The following is an 18,289-nucleotide window of genomic DNA, read 5'->3' on the forward strand; positions in this document are numbered from 1 at the left end:
TTTAGTCTGGGTTTCTGCCAAGTGGCCTCTGCTGAGAATACCCAGGTAGTTGTTAGTGCAAATCTCAGGTCCTCTTACCCTGTCCTAGTTTCCATTTAACTTGACCTTGAGGAAGTATTACATTTGACTTGTTCAGCAGGGAGGAGCTTCAGGCTCCAGTCTCAGTCAGTCAGCTGGGTTTAATCAGAGGAATTTCACACCAAGAGGAACCTGTGACATAATGAATTACTAAAGCGTGAAATCTGCCAGAGGAGGTGTGGTGCTGGGGCTGAAAATGTACTATGGCAAAGAGATTGTCCTAAGACATCCCCTCTCGCTTTGCCTAGTGAGAGGAAGTCATTTCCCCATCAACCCATCATGAGTTTGAACCGGAGAGTGAGAAAATAGTTGCAGCTATTTTTAAGAAAAAGTAGTGATTGCATTTCACCTCCAACTTGATCTTCAAATGATATATAACAGACATATATATATATATATATATTTATATAATTTATACGTTAAAATTATAAAAACCAAGAGGGTGGTCTTTTATATATATTTAATAGAAGATACTTTTAATCACCCATTATTGGATATCTAGTAGAAAAAGAGCTCAGTAAAATATGCAAGTAGAGAAATATTTTTTTCTTATAGGCTGTAGGGCTTGAACCCAAGGCCTGGGCCCTGTCCCTGAGTTACCACTTTGAGCCACAGTTCCCATTTCTGGTATTTGAATGGTTAATTGGAGATAAGAGTCTCACAGGGACTTTTCTGCCTAGGCTGGCTTCCATCTGCAATCCTCAGGTCTCAGCTTCCTGAGTAGCGAGGATTACAGGTGTGAGAAACCAGCATCCAGATTGAAAAAGAACTTTTAAATGATAGTTTGTTAATGTTCTAAGATTTTACCCCTTAAAATATAGTAGTAAGAAGGTTGTCTTTTACTCCTTGCAGACAGTTTTCAAATGTAAAAGAAAACGAACACTACTGTGTTCCTTTAGGATTTTTCAAAGGCTGTCAAAATTTCCTTCAGGGAGAGCTAGATGTTTCTATCTTTTTGTCTTTAGGACCTTCGACATCCTGGGGTTTGAACTCGGGGCAGCCCACTTGCTAGGCAAGCCCTCTACCCCATTCCTCTAGCCCTTTTTGACTTGCCAGAGGGAGGCCTCTGAGGGCACTGGGCTAACCTCATGCATTTTGTGGGGGAGGAAATCAAAGTTGAGAGAGGGAACGTGTCCTAGTTTGCATCGACGCGTGTGTGCGGCTGTGAGGATTCCCATGCCCACTTCATATGTGTTTGGGTGTTTGGTGCTGTTACTGCAGAACAGCATAGCTTTTGCTCTGCGCAGCTTTTGAGAAAGAGACCCACTTGCGTGTAGCAATATTCTCAATGGGTTTAAAATGTAACTGACACTTTGTGAGAATCGCCTGACTTCTGTGAGTCTGTATTTAGTCCCTCCTTTCCTCTCTCTCAACATACAGAAGCACAAACGCATGCTCCCATGTACCCTCTGTTTTGGTTCGGTTTGTTTTTTCAGCATTTCTATCGTACTTTCTCTCTCATGCTTTTTTGTGTCTTCCTTAAACACCCACGATTTAGGATTGAATTGTTTGCTGTGGTGTTCGTGCACTGGGTAGTAGTAGCCCCTTTAACCTTCTGGAGCCCTTGTTGAAATACACAATGCTTGATGTAAACACATACAATAGATGAGACAACCAGTTATTCTAGCTAGACAATGTTGCTAAGGAGAAGGAGGAGCGATAAAGGGTGCAATAGAATATTTATTGGTTGTTCTACTTTTTTGGAGTTTGACCTTGGGACATTTCCTCTTGTTTAGACAAGGAAATCAGTGACATAACTCACAGAGATATTCTGAGTTGCTTGGAAAACTCCCAGCACTGCCAATGTTCAAAAATATTCCCAACCAGTGAGCATTTTTACCTAAGCCTTGTGGTGTTAGAAAAGTCCACACAAATCACTATTATGAGCAAATGGAGAATTACTGAATGGTGCAATTTGCCTGGTTTCTTTAATGTAAGGAACCCTATTTTAAATCCGTCAAAGTCTCACATTTATTACCCACTGTGTTCCTGAATCTTCAGATTTAAAATAAACAATACCAACAAAGCCAAAATGATTCCAAATACCAGTGCAATATATTTTCTTTATTGAAAAAAATGTACTTGAATAACACAGCTGTGGCTTGAAAAGAAAAGGGAGAGAAATTATTTTAAATGTGTGGATAAAGAGAAACTGACAGAGATAAAAAGGTTTAAGCCATTCATTCCCAACACAGTGGTTAAAGTGTCCTTCAGTTCACATGCAACTGGGCTGGAGGAAATGGGCCACACATCTTTTGCACATTGTCATAGAGCGTTCTTACAAATGCTGTGTACAAGCTGACCAGACAGAGTATGCGTCTACAAGTGTCCCAGGTAATATTCAAAATGCTAACTGTCTACAGGAAGAATTGATTGGTGGCAGTTTCTGGGACGTTTTTACAATGTTAAAAGCATCAAGTTCTATAGCTAACACAACGAATGAAAAGCTTGAAGCTACGCTGGGCCTTCCCATTGTTTAAGATGCGATTTGCATCTCGGGGTTCACTCGTTTCAGGAGTCATCTATGAGGGTTGAGGAGGGAGCACTTACTCTAGGTTGTACACTCAGGAATACACTTCAGTATGAACACTTCGGCATCTGAACATGTATGTTCTCAAGCTTCAAAGAATAAACACCAGGAAGCCACTACCTTCTTTGTCAGCATGTTTCAAAACATACACTGGAGCTTGCCACTTATTTCTGAAGCCCGGGTGAACAGGCGTGGCGGTTTCTCGGCCTCCCAATACAGGTGCATATTTCTCGCCACAGTCACCACCATTAGCGTGACTCTCCATCCATAACATGGGTGCTAGCAAATCTGGAACTGCTCTGTTCAAGAAAACAACAACATTTTTGAGGTGCATCCTGTCCACGGGTTTCAGCTCCTGTTCAACATTGTTCTATGTTAATGACCCACAGACTCAGAACCATGGGTTTGGATGACAGTCCCTGAACCGCACTCTCTAAGCCTAGATTTACGTATCTACTCATTTAAACACATCTCAGCAATGGAAACTAGAGTGCTCATGTCGGGGGGTGGGAAGAGGGGGGGTTGGGGGGGGAGGCTGTTTGTTCTTTTATAGCAGGGCAGGTCAATGTTTGTCATGGGCAAATACAGAGAGATCCTAAAGTTGAAAGCCCAATGGGAAAAGGCTTCAAGGACAGTGCCTAAGCTCAATTAAACGCAGAGCCAGAATGGCTATAAGCTGGTATTGTGTACCACAACAAATTATGTACTGATTTTTTTTAAAATGAAACCAATAACCATTAGAAGACAGCCTATTTTCCCATTTCCGAGAACTCCAGACAGAATGCAATTATTACTCACCACACAGAACTTCCGACAAGTGTTAGGTCTGTTTGACTCAGGCATACACATGTATACAGATACATACATATGATATTTAAATGATGAACATATATAGAGATGCATAAGATAGATGATAGATAGTTGGATAGATAGATAGATAGATAGATAGATAGATAGATAGATAGATAGATAGATAGATAGAGACAGATAGGGGTTTCTTCAATTATCCCATGAAGTAGACAGACATGTTACACAGCTAGAACGGCATTTGTTTGTCAAGATCTGGTAAGGGACCCCTGGAATGATGCGCTCACTCATCGTGGAGTTTTCACTGAAGTCTCATCTCTGCCTGGGGAAAACGCCCCTTCCCCCCGTTGCCGTCCGCAGGCGAAGCTGTGACCCTGTCGGGGAGTCCGGCGACCCCCGCCTCTAGGCCCAGCTTGCCCTCGGGCGCATGAGTGCCAGGAAAGCCTCCCACACACTGCAAACCACACACGTCCTTCCCTCCTTCTGAGACCTATTTTATTAGTCTGCTCCTGGGTGCTTTTTTTTTTTTTTTTTAATTTAACTCAAGGCTTCCTGCTTGCAGGTGCTCTATCGCTTCAGCCAAGCCTCGGCTTTCGCTATCTTTGAGATTGGGTCTCGTGCTTTTTGGCCTAGGTTAGCCTCAGGCTGCCATTCTCCTGCCTATCCTTCCCACCTAGCTTGGATTACGGAAGGATGGCACAGGCCTGAGTTTTCTTTGAGACAGGGTCTCAGTGATAGTTCCTTTCTCTAAACTGACCTTGAACCATAATCCTACCTCTACCTACCAACTCACTTAGAAGCAAGGACCGTGACTCTTAAGCTTGATTTCCCTAACCCTTGCATCGCACCAACATGCCCACAAAGATGTATATTCAATTGCTATGAGGACCAGCATTGCCCTAAGGGTAAGGACCACCAATAATGGGTGTGTCGCCATTGCTGACTGACTGTTGAGCTTGCTTAAAGAAATGTGAACAAGGGCTGAAAGCAGCTAGAATCTCCGCCCCGCTCCCCCGCCCGGCACTGATGTTCTAGAAATCCATCATGACAGACACATGCATTTTGTCTGTCCTTCAACCCCTTACCGATCCCACACTCTAAACCCAAACCTTTCAGCTAGATTCTTGTATACTAAGATTCAACACAGTCAGAAAAGTAATCCTGGTAGTGACTGAGTCTACTGAAAAGTCTCAAGCATTGTGAGATTATCTGGTTTATCTGGTTTTGCCCAATAGGTTTGTCTCTTTGAAAAAGCAAAGACAAAAATTTTAAATTCTCTCAAAATTCCCCTGTGTGAATAAGGAATCAAGTAGAAGGATGCATATAATAATATCACTGAACTAATACTGGAAGAGAAGTGATCATGCTTGCTTTTCCACATCTGTGCGATATCATTCTAATTGCTCCAGTAAGACTGAGTTACTGCTGTAATTTGAACACTTCAAGAAAAGAACGTTTAAAAAGAACATTAAAAAAATTCTTCCTAGTATTGCTCTGGTATCATTACTAGTTTTAGAGTGCACTGAAATCTGTCTGTATATCCTATATATACATACATATTTATATATATACATTTTCTGTATTATGTATACATATATGTGTGTATATATACATTTTCTCTATTATATACACATATTCTATAGAGAGGAATGTATATATTCTTCTATATATACATACATATATATATACATTTCCTATATATTTACATAATAACAAAGTTCATTTGAGAGGTTATACCTCTCCAGCAACAATTCATTCTGCCATTTTAGATATTTGTAATCTGTGACACCCTGTCTCTGAAGAACTGAAAATGTCATTTTAGAGACAATAGAAAATCTCAAATGGCAAATTCCTCCAGAACAACGTGATGGTAACATAAAACAGTGGCTAGAAATATGACTGCACTTGTTCCAGGGCCAGAAAGACCTCCTACGCTTCCCACCCAAGCCACAGAGGAAATTCCCCATGGAGCCAGCAAGCACCTCAAAACACAACAAGTATTTTGGAGACTGTTGTTGTTTGTTGCAGCCTTTCTACTCTGGCTTTATTTGTTCCCATTTTTGAACCATTATTATTAATAATTATATATTTAGGACAAAAGAAATTCATGCATTATATTATTATATCAACACAAAAAAACACCATTGAAGGAATTCTTATGATCCTCATTTTTGAATAAGCAAACCAAAGTCTTGAAGAGATTATTTTCCTGAGGCCACATTAGCAAATTATAAGGTCACCTAGCAGGTGATCATTTCTTCACACTTGTTACTGTACTCCCTATTTTTCAGTCTAAGCTTTAATTTTATACCTTCCTTAATTATGAGAGTGAGTTTTACAGATAGTAAGATAACAGTGCTTCACTCTGGGTCTTTCCTGCTTTAATCTGTCCAGAGACATTTTTTAATCACCTGCAATGAATGATGGCGTATTATATAATTCTGTGGTCCAGATATACACAGGCCTGAAGTCTATTGAATTACCCTGGGTAATTACAGCATGCGGGAAAAAAGACCCTATCACATTTGCTTACCTTGGCCTATTTAATGAAGAGATAATGTTGTGTATTAGCTGCCACACATTCAAATGTTCCCCATCTCCAAGCAAGGGCATCTCAGCCAGAATAAACGTCCAGTTAATAACAGTCGTTTGGTTTTTGCCTTGCAAAAGCGCTGAGAATGCTGGTGTTTAATTCTCTGTAGCTATTATAAAACTGTCCAGCTTCCCGTGACACATCAGAAAATAATTGCATAATTATTGGTAATTCTTTGCATAATTTTATACTCAGAGGATAAACACCTAACGGGTCGTGTAGAAACCAATACTCTCTGACCTTGACCACAAGAGTGGGAAGGGCAGCTCCTAGTGGCTCTTCCGATATTCCATCCAACCCTCTCCACGGCATGGGCACCGCCAATGAAAACAAATACTGCCCAGTGGGGTGTGCAGAGACACAGCTCCTCCCACCAAACCCCACAGGGAAGACGGACCCCAACTCCCAAATCAGGGAGGATGTGCGTGGGCAACACAGTAAGCAGCGGCAGGTTTCCCGTGGGCCGAAACCTACCCCCAAACACAAAAACCATGACAGGGAAGCTAAGGAAAGCACCAGAACCTGCCTTCACAACATTCTGAAAGGGCAATACCTCAGGCCACGTCGTGCTGGGCCAGTTCAGGTCCCTCCGCCTCCCGTTCCTCCGGAAAAATCCAAGAGTTGGGGTTCTATCCGGGTTCGTCAATCCTATACCACCGTACTGTCAAATGTAATTTCTCTGGACATTAATAATTCGATTCGAGCCCCAGCTCTGTTATGAACTTGTGACTTTGGGCAGCACACCTACATTCGCTGTGCTTAGTTGCTGGAAAATCATTCCCTCCGCTTTCTCCAAGGCATTGGAAATTTTAAGACAACACAGGAGAAAGTAAGCTAACCATTCCAACGCACGATACAAACAAGAGGATCAAGACACGTGGTGCGAATAAACTGACATGTTGAGTTGTAACCCCTTTATACATCTACATAAGGGTGATTTGTTTTTCATTTTTGAAGGATAAAAACAGACTCTCATTACTCAAGAAAATCCCTGGCCTAGTATGTGACCAAGTTTGTTTCGCGGTCCTGCTGTGCCTCTTGTCTCTACAAGTTGCTGCTGGCCACAATGCCCCCTTCCAATGCCCAGAGGCCAGGACGCATTCAGGTACAGAGGCCACGGACCCGGTGAAGCCCACACCTGCCCCCCCGCTAGGTGGCTCTGCCACGTTACTTTAAGTTTGTGAGCCTTCATTTCCTCTTCTGAAAATGGAGGAATATACTCATATGCAAATCCCACCTCCAGAGGTTTTTATAAGAACTAAAGGAAGCAGCCCATCTACACGCAGGAAACCTGGCACCCAGCAGGTGCCTGAGGGATGCTATAAATACTGCCTCTTAAAACCCCCTTGCCGCCTCCAAAGGCAGATGCCACTCCCAGCTACCGAGGAGGCAGAGACCTAGAGGATCATGGTTCAGATACCGCGCTGGCCAAAGAGTCTGTCAGATTCCATCTCCAATTGACTAATAAATTGCTGGGCTAGAGTCCTGGCTCACGTGGTACAGCACCCACGATGAGCTAGAAAGCTGGGAAAGTGTGGGAAGCCCTGAGTTCAAACCCTGGTACTCTCTCTCTCTCTCTCTCTCTCTCTCTCTCTCTCTCTCTCTCTCTCTCTCTCCTTCTCTCTCTCTCTCTCTCTTTCAGATGTGGTGAATAAAATCTCCTAGATACAAAGAGATAAATTAACCTTGGAAAGTTTTGGTTAAAATAAGCTTCTATATGCCATCACTTGAGAACCATTCGTATGTTCACATAGAAAGACTGTCTTTCAAGGAAAGAGATGGTGTCTTAACATTTGCCCAAGGTATCTGAAGATCAGAACCCTTTATTTTTCTATTGCTTTCTAGAGTGTCCAGGCATCGTAATTTGGGAAATCTTGTTCCCACAAACCAGACATCTTAATATCTGACGAAATCCCAGGACATTGTTTTCTTCAAAATACCAGAGGTAGATGACAGAGATGGAAAAAGGTGACAACATCCGTGAGGTTGGTCAGTGCCGACACTGGGATCCATGTCAGGAGACATGGTTCATCCCCTTTTGTACATATTTGACTTTTTCCCTAAAAGCGGTCGCAAACATATTAAACAACCCAGAAAGCCATGTCCTGTGCACGTATACACGCAATATCACTTAATAAAAACAACCTAAGAAAACTAGCTCCGCTCTGAGATTGGCACATCCATTCAGACAAAGGCAAATGATGGGCTCTTAGAGGTGATGTTCTCCCTGTGAACTGCGGCCCTTCACGGAGACGGGGGCTGGGCACTTCTTAGGCAAGTCCCACTTTTGGTCATCGTCTTAGCCTTTTCCCCACCAAGCCCCTCTGCATCACAACAAAACACAGAACACAAATTGCGCTTTTCATGTCACTGTTTTTTTACGTGCCTTTGATTTGTGATCCAACTGCCAAAATCAACCAGTAGTTGGACAGGAGAAATTTTGGAATCAGTGCCTGGATCACAAAGTTGAATGTGGCTCTCAATGGGCCTCAGACAATCGGGAACTTCATCTGAAGACTCGTGTTCAACCTCCCTTTGCATGGAAACTATTCTTCTAGATTACCAAGGTGCTCAGATGCAAGGGAATCCAAAGAGACCTATAGATTGGCCAAAGAGCCTGATTTTGAAACTAAAGGAAGTATTTATGCTAACCAGATATGGTGGCTCAAGTTTATTATCCAAGCTACTTGTGAGGTAAAGGCTGGACAGCTGGAGTTCAGTAGCTGTAGGCAGTGTCATTCACCTCAACCAATAGCTGTGTGCAGTGTCATTCACCTCAACCAATAGCTGTGTGTAATGTCATTCACCTCAACCAATAGCTGTGTATAATGTCATTCACCTCAACCAATAGCTGTGTGTAATGTCATTCACCTCAACCAATAGCCGTGTGTAATGTCATTCACCTCAGCCAACCATTAGCTGTATGCAGTGGCCTTCACCTCTCTCTTCCCAGCTAAGTGGAGAAGCACAAGTAGAAGGATCCCCACCCAACGCAGGCCTAGGCATAAGGTGAGACCTATGATGAAAATAACCAGTGCACCAAAGGGCTCACTGCATGGCTCAAGTAGTAGAGCGTTGCAAGCACAGGACTCAAGAGTTCATGCCCATAATGAAGGGAGGAGGAGGAGAAGGAGGAGGAAGAGAAGGGGAATAAAGAGGAAGATGAGGAGAAGGGAAAGGGTGAGGAAAGGGAAGAAGAGGGGAGGGGACAGAAAGGGAGGGGAGAAAAAAAAAGAGGAAGGAGGAAAAGGGAAGAGAGGTGATAGAGGAGGGAGGAGGAGGAGATATCATGAGAGCATGGTAACTGTGAAATCACCCTTTCCAGATAAATTCTCCTGAACTGCTCTTTTGTTCTAAATGTCATTATTTTAAGCATTCCACATTATTCTTAATTATGCTCAATTATAGGTACTTTAATATTCGAATTGTAGATTTTAGGGTTTCAGCTCACTTTGATGCATTAACACAATCCTATTATTGTTCATTTAACCTTTTGAAAGGGCGCCCATCGCTCACCTGCCTGTCAGCAAGATTTGTGTTTCTGCATTCGTCATCTCCCAGATGGGCAATTCCACCCGGCTGGCCCTTTCCATTCATCTACTTCGTGCCTCTAGTCCATTCAAGGTTTACAAGGTGCTTTGGTTTGTTTCCGCCCTCTAGCCTTCCCGTTTCCGCTCTCGGCCCGGGCACAATGCCTTTCTCCTTTGCTTAAGAGTCACCTTTAAAAATTAGACTCTAAGAATAGTGTTGCTTCTGTTTTAGAGTCTTGAGCAAAGAAGGAAAGAGAGTTATTCTGTTGAGTGATGGGAAGAATTGCTCTCTTTACAATAACAGAAACAGGATTCAGGTTTATTTGGTTTGACTTCATCTTCTCCAGATGTATTAGAGGAAGATCTCCGGGAATCTGGGGTTGGTTTGCTTTTTTTGTATTAAAATTTCATAATTTACCCAGGCACTGGTAGCTCGCATCTGTAATCCTAGCTTCTCAGGAGACTGAGAACTGAGGATCATGGTACAAAGCCAGGCCAAGCAGGAAAGTCCATGAGACTCTCATCTCTAATACCTACTTGGAAAAAGCCAGCAATGGCGCTGTCATTCATGCGGCAAAGCGCTAGCCCTGAGCACAAAGAGGCTCAAGAACAGCACCCAGGACCTGAGTTCAAGCCCTAGCACTGGCTATTGTTATTATTATTACGATTACTATTATTATTTAAGGTTTGCAATTTCAGTATTTTAAATACCATCTGTATCATGAATCCCACTTTCCCGCTGGAAAGAATGGCCACCATTTTCTCATCATCGAGGAAGTCAGCCCACCTCTGAGAGGGGCCCGTGTTCTAAGTGCTCCCAGAAGTCTTTAAAAGAAATAATTCCATTTGTCAGGACTGGACGGTGTCTGTGTGTCTGTCTGGAGCAGACATTGACGTCCACACTAACTGTAAGGGGTAAGAACGGTTCGTGTATCCCACGCTTGCTCGGAGAGAGCGCAAACACGCCGAGGTGCCCGTGGCCATGGAGAAAGCAGCAGTGGCGCCCGCGTCCCTTGATCCTCACTAGGACAAGCCGGCCATGGGGGCGGAGGGCAGCTGCCCCCGGGGGAGAGCCAGCCTGACTCCGGAGCATGAGATGGAGCCCGGCTGGGGTGGGCCCGGTGTGAGCACCAGGCCAAGTCCTTCCTCCATAGACTGAAGAGAGCAAGCACCGAAAGGACAGGGGAATGGCTCTCCACTTGGGAAATTCTTCCACTCTCCCAGACTGAAACACTGCGGCCATGACAGAAAGTACCAGTCGTCCTGGGTTTGGGTTCACCTTGGTTTTGGTAGTCCTTGTGAATTCCTTCTCTCTTAACCGGTAATTGTGTGGAGGGAGGTGGGCAGGCAAGTAGCATCCGTAAAGCAAGTTCTCTGAACGCACGAGGCACCATGTAAACTCTGCCGTTTCTCCTCTTCACGGCCAGCAGGCTTGTCATTCCTGTTACAGAGAAGATGACGTCGGGCTTCCTGGAGGGCGGCCAAAACTAAAGGAGACGCTAAACATACCATACATACCTCAAAAGGAGGGACTGGCATCGATGGTCCAGGACAGCTCCTCCCAGCTCCTCCGCCTCCCATCCATCCTGGGGATTCTCCTTTCTGGTTGTTTCTCATCCTATTTCCTTCCTGAAGGTTCTACCTGCCAGCATGCTGGTTCAGGCTCCAACCACCCCAGCCTCACAGTCCACTGACGCATTTGACTGTCATCTAACTGTTACTATAACCACATGCACCCTGCAAAGACTGGGCTGCGGGCTCATCGAGAGAGCTTCTCCTTCTGTTCTGTTCTTCTCCAACTCACGGCGCTCTTGAATGCATTCGACGTCAAGCTTGCTCTCGCCTCTCCTCTGCTGAGATCCGCTGGTCTACCTCCTCCTCTATCTGGAAACTGAAATCTTAGAGCGTACAGTGTGGCGTAAGCAGTCAAGTGCCTTCCTGGCAAAAGCCAGGCCCTGAGGACTCCAAAAGACTCCTGATTTCTTCTTCAATATTCTGCAGAAATCCCACTTTTTCCTAGAAACCATGTTGCTCTGTCATTCCTGGCACTGGCTTTCTTCTTGGAGAATATGCTTCCTGGGGTCTCAGGCCATAGCTGATTCCACATCACCATCCAGCCAGTGACTGGGATAGGCCATTAAGCAAGGTGTATCCCAGTTCGGGTGATTCTTTAGTGTTCGCTCCCATAGGCATGTCCCTTGGACTTTGCTGGAGTGACAATGGGAATCTGTGGTATTCTCTTGGGAGCTCAGAACAGCCACAATGAATGGAATCATCAAATACGCGTCCCTCAAACCGGACCAACCAGACTGTAATGGGAATAGGAAGTAACGTGGAACACTGTTCTCAACATGAAAGGCAGAACTAGGGAATGGAGAGAGACAGAGAAAGAGAGAGAGAGAGGAGAGAGAGAGAGAGAGAGAGAGAGAGAGAGAGAGAGAGAGGCTTCTATATACCACTATTGAATTTTCTATAATAGATTAACCATGTGGTGCTGTTAAGTCTGAGGATTTCATTTGGAGGATTTCAACAAAAAGTATGAAATGATAAAACCATCAACCAAATAACATTTTCTCACAGGAAAACAAATGCTATTATGATGCAGGTTTATAGACAGACTCCCTCATAATCTCTCTGGTAGCCAATCTTCCCACAAAACAGATATCTTAATTGAATCAAATTGCTGCATTTCATGTCACAGTTGACATATCCATTGCAAAATATGCCATCTGTGTGTCAGGCATCACTGCAAATATACATATATACATATATACATATATATATATATATATATTGCATCCAACAATTCTGGATATAGCTTTTGATTTCTGGGCACGTAGATTGGGCATTTGTTGTAGAACAAACTGATATGTTTTATTTCAGAATGAACAGCAGGGAAGTTAAAGAGCAAATTCATGGCCAGGAATATGGCCTAGTGGCAAGAGTGCTTGCCTCGTATACATGAAGACCTGGGTTCGGTTCCCAAGTACCACATATATAGAAAATGGCCAGACGTGGTGCTGTGGCTCAAGTGACAGAGTTTTAGCCTTGAGCAAAAGGAAGCCAGGGACAGTGCTCAGGCCCTGAGTTCAAGGCCCAGGACTGGCAAAAACAACAACAACAGCAACAAAAAAAACCCCAGCAAATTCATGAGTTGACCTAGGCAAAAAGGCAGGAGGCAGTATGATTTTGGTTGAAAGAAAAAATAAGTCTTCTCTATCTCATCTCTGTAACCTGAAGCAGAGTTTTTGTTCACCAAGAAGAGTGCGTTGGGCCAGGTTCCTGTGGCTTTCACCTGTCATCCTAGCTCCTTGGGAGGCTGAGCAATGGGGATCACGGTTCAAAGCCAAGCCAGGCAGCAAGGTCCACTCACGCTTATGAATTTTTGTTTCCAAACTATCTCTAGATTCCAACGGCCCATCTTCTGCAGCCCACCCCCTACTCTTCGGGCCCCCCCGCCCCTCGCCCTCGATGGAGCTTGCCCTGTTACGTCTTGAAACCGTCCCTCCCGGGCTCTCCCAGTCCTGGAGTGTATGAGAACGAGCGCCCCCATTTCCATGCGGGGTCCCTGGCCCCGTTCCGTAGAGACCCTCACGGAGGGTGGATGCAGAGGGGAGTCGGCCACGTTCCTCTTACACAGGCAGCCCTGGCAACTCTGCTACAGGTCCTCCAAAATGCCGCGTCGTGACGGTACGCGGAGCCGGCCTCAGACGCGATGGCCCAGAATTGAGAGGTGACAGCAGTTTACCTGACCTCAGCACCCCTCCATAGTTTTCCATAGGTACCTGGGAACAGTCCAAGTTCTTAGTCATGGCGGCATAATACTCAGAGGCCTTCAGATGCCTGTTCTTCCTTGTCTCCTACTACCAGGCCTCGCAGAGTCTCTGGAGACACTGGGCTGAAGAACGTGCTGGAAAATGCCCCTGCCCCACTCAGACCAAGGATTCCCCCTTACAGGAATAACCCTGGTCCCAACCACGCCCATGTCACTGAAGACGGTATCTAACGCTCTCACGGTGCCCTGTGCAGAGCCTGGGCCCCAGCAGTCTCCAAAATCTATGTCCTCGTCTATTTTTTCCCAACACACCTTTGCCTCTCCTCAAATCAAAAGACCGTCACATACTTTTACCTGTCTACTCCACTGGAAGCACTTGACAGACGATTTGAATTTACCCTCAGCCGTAACGGAAACTCCACACAACAAAAAGGTTCCTTATTCGTAGTCCAGGCTCTCCTGACTGCCTTAAAAGCAACAGCAATCATTTCTAATTCTCCATCCCATTTGTAAATCAAGCAAGGAAATAGACTAGGCTTTTAAAGCAAGCAAAAGAGAGGAGGTAAATTTAAATACAGAATACTTCTCAATAACCATACATCAAAGCAATAAGAGGCAGAGACAACTAAGAGCTAGTGAGCCTGGCTTTTTTACTGACAGGCTGTGTGTGATGCTGAGCAGGCTATATAAATTCTCTATGCCTCAGTTTCCAAATAAGGGATTAAAAAAAATAACCTTCTGGATTGTTAGATACTTTAAGCAGTCAAATAGATTTTGGCAATGTGGTGTTTTTTTCTGTAAGTACCAGAAAATTCATATTTCATATTTTGCAATACACAATATCTTCCCAATGGCTCAGAAAGACAAATAGCTATAATTAATGTCGGAATAAATAGGCATGGTTGCATTTCAATTTTTAAAAATCCTTTGCTTATGAAAACAGGCAAGGAGCTAGATGTGACTCAGCATTTGTGGTTTGCCCAAGAGCGATGCACAGGACTTAATAATACTGTAGCTGCTGTGATTTTTTTTTTAGGGACATTTTCTTTCTGGTAAATAACCCGAGTCTCAACCTCTTGTACCAGCTTTAATTATTTCCCCACTCTAAAGAGAATGCATGGGGCTGATGAACTCAGAAGACTTCTCTCCATTCTCCATTCGTGTTTGTCATCCGAAATAAAACCGGTCACATATTTCCCGGGAAATGTACAGCCTTCCCTGTAATTACCAACACTCCGAGGCACAGAACTTAATTGAGAAAACCCTGGAAGACAGCATAATGGGAAACGTACTGATATTAGCAGCTTGGCTGGTGTGAAGAATTTTGTTCACCTGAAAATCACTTGAATTGAGTGATAAGCTGCTAATTAATAATCGCGTTGAATTAAATCCAGGGACCATACTGGATGAAGGAAAAGTACGGACTTGCTAAGTATGGAATAAATGACTCCTTCTTTCTCCCTCTACCACGCCATGCCTGTTGATAGCACCGAAATGAAAAGGCAATTCCTCCTTTAGAATTGTTTAGGCGTTTCTAATTGACAAGTTCCCGGCGCTCCTCTCACTCCCCAGTAAACTCAAGGTGGCCTGAGATTGGGACCAACAGTTAGATGTTCTCATGTAGTCCCTGTGCCACTACATTGTACAATAACGTCACGGCTTCTGGAATTTTCTCCAGGAGGTAAAAACAAATATTTGATAGGAATTCAAGGAACATACACCTGCTTCCTTTCTATATTAATGTTTGCAAGTGAATATTGTGGGGGGGGGGCGATTTATCTAGAAGAAGTTGTTGCTCTCCTCTGCCCCCCTAGTGCCCACCTTTATCTTAGAGGCCTGCCAAGGACTGTCCGCCCTGGCGGGGCCTGTGCCAGCCATCCCGCTAACCACCAGAGCAGACTGGGGACCGCACCGGCCCCTGAGCTCTCCCAGCGCTCAGGTGGGCCTCCCCTCTCTGTCCTAGCTCCGCCTTATGTGTTCGGCCTCTAGATGCTACCGTTGCTCTTAACTCTTGTCCCGAACAATTCCTCTGAGCCAGCGGTGTCACCTGACTGCTGATTCCCCGGCCTGCCTCTGTCCCCTACCCCATCACAGGAACGGGCTCAGGAGGAGGAGGCTGCGTGGTTTCTTGCCTTGAGGCACCTTTCCTTGTGTGGTGAAAGTCACCTTGGCAGCAAGCCTGTTCCATTCCCATCCTGAAGGAAGGGCCCCACGCATGCCCCACCTTTGGCCTCAACTGAAGAGTGAGATTCTCTTTTCGAAGGCTACCCTGCCGAGTCTCCACTGGCCTGGAAGTGCAATACAGATTTCAGTGGTCCTGTATTGAGAAGAAGGCGCCAAGGCCCCCTGCCTGGGGACTGTGGAGAGTCACTCGCTGATTTACTGTCTTCATTCCTCACTTCCAAGCCCTGGAAACCAGTCGCCAACCTGTGTTCCCTCCAGGGTTTGGTTCTACAAGGATGGAGTATCAGAAACGTGAAGAATTAGATCCGATTCTGGGCAAACACCATGGGCTCCTTGGCAAACTTGGCTCGTTTTGTTCAAATGGATCTGATGCTTTCTTTGCGTTTCCTCTGAGACGTTAGCTTGGTTTGCAGGTTTTGTTCACTTGAGCGTGTGTTATGTGGGGTAGGTAGGTGTTAGAAGTGGATAGCAACAGAACATAGCATAGAATAATCTAATGTAGAATACTATAGCTTCAAGTGAAGGATGACTATCCTTTCTGAATTGTGTCCGGTTCACAGAGGACTCAAGTGCAACATGTCTAACCAGCCTTCAGGAGACTCTCCAACCCTGGATCTTTAGACTACATCTGGGTGGTAAGGATTTAAATCACCCGACACAGATACCACCGGCTTCAAAATAGAATCAATCTGTCCTTTAAATATAGTCTCCAACTAGAAACCCAACTGAACATTGCTTCAAGTGTCCCTAACCCACCAACAGCTTTTCTAATTCAGCCGCTGGTATCCCAAGATTTTATAGCAGAGAAGGGTCTTCTCACCTCAGCCCCCTTTCTGCTTCCAGAAGGTTCTCAGAAGCATGGAGCATACCTCCATTCTCCTGCTGGTGAACTGCCGAACCACGGCTCACGTGGGCATCTTCGCCACGGATGGATTTCTAACACACGTGATTTCCTGCAGCCAAGCTACAAATTACTGCTGCTGCTGAAACAGTGGTGTCACCTTCCCAGACAGCTGCACACACGCCCCCAGCCATCTGGGGAGCCCTACTGATATATACAACCGATCCCCATCCACCAACAATGAAAAGGGCAGACAGAAAACAGTTCTGTACCACGAGGCCTGGTTCCTTCTCAATAAGCCTAATTATGAACTCAAAAGCTGCCTTCACGGACATCTTTTTTCCGTGATAATACGCATCTTCATTCTCCCATGTCCGCTGATATTTTGACCTGCATTATCCCATGGAAACTCTTATCAGTGCTAAGCTCTTTACCTTCCTCCCTCTTGCCTTCTCTCCTTCGTTTGTACTGCTTATGGACACGCATTCTATTCCCAGTCAGGGATTTGTGGTTCCTGTTGCAAAAGACTATCAAAGGCAGTCGTATGTTTTTCAACTAAATTAAATGAGACACGTTGTTTAGGTGCCATTTCAGTGGTAAATAGGTATAATATTTGATCCTTGAGAAAATAGCATTTTAAGAATCAAATAATTGGATTTCACTGTAAAATATATTTCAATTACCTCGCTCTACTTGGGAAGTATCAAAACATATTTGGATTTTATTATGATGCTTATTATGATTCTCCTGCTTGTTTTATTTTGCAGTTTGCTAGTCAAACATGCTCTCACTTGAACTACACACTCCCAGGCATTTTGTTCTTAGGTTTGTTGTTTTTTGGGGGTAGAATCTCACACTAACTTTGCCTAGGCTACCTTTAGACCTTAATCCTCTGTCTGTGCATCCTGCATCATAGTAGTATGATTCTTCCAATCCATCTTTCGAATCCCCATCCCTATTTCACACGTTGATTTGTTCATCTTTTTAATGATGGGACGGATAATGTTTAAACAGAGTCCCTTCGAAACAAAGGAGTTTTAAACGTGAGATCAAGAACTTCGCATTCTCTGCTAGATTCGCCTATCTTTTCTTTGCAACCTCCCCCCACCCTCCATCTTCAGCTGGGAGTTACTTATTTGATTCCCATGATTCAGCTTCCAGAGCATTCCTGTACCAGACCCAGAAGCTATGAGACCTCGAAGGCTATATGAGCGGCCAGTTCAGGGACTTTGTAATCTTCTCTCTCTCTCTCTCTCTCTCTCTCTCAACAACACACCACGTGCAGTGTCTTTCATTCAAAGCTAATTTGATCTAAAAGTATGTGTTCGGTGACAGCCCAGTGTTTTCTCAAATCACCGGATACTCAACAAGTGTCCACTGAAGGCTGGTTTATGCAGCCAGCCCTGAATTCCACCCCAAGAGCTAACACCCTCATCCCGTACCAATCCTGGTGGCATTCCTGGCGCATCCCAGCTCTCTGGGCATCTCAGATTCAGGTGGAATCCAAGCAAGGAGGATTTAAATCCTACATTCAAATCAGAAGCAGAAATGGGCTCTAGGATCCCTCTCCCAAAACACCCTATATCTAAACTCTCTTCCCTCCTCATTATGTGCATCCTTTCTCGTGCATGCTTCTTGAAGTTGTGTGAAAGGCCACACTTCATCTACTACACAGTGACTAAATGACAGCGCACAGACTGCCTTTGGGGAGCTTCTGTGCAATGCCAAGCTTCGCCTTCCAGACAAGTCTATACTAACCCAAATGTTCTTTCCTCCTTCTTCCCTCCAGTCTCTCCACCATCCACTTCCACCAACAGACACACAGCTTTTGAAGCCGGCAACATTTCCTTTCTCCTGTCATTCCCAAGCAGAAACTTGTCCTACCTGACCACTACGTATATTATCTCGCCCACGCCTCACAAGGAGCCTGAGATACTGTTGCTCTTGTCCC

The sequence above is a fragment of the Perognathus longimembris genome, chromosome 6 (assembly GCF_023159225.1).
Source record: "Perognathus longimembris pacificus isolate PPM17 chromosome 6, ASM2315922v1, whole genome shotgun sequence".
Lineage (NCBI taxonomy): Eukaryota > Metazoa > Chordata > Mammalia > Rodentia > Heteromyidae > Perognathus > Perognathus longimembris.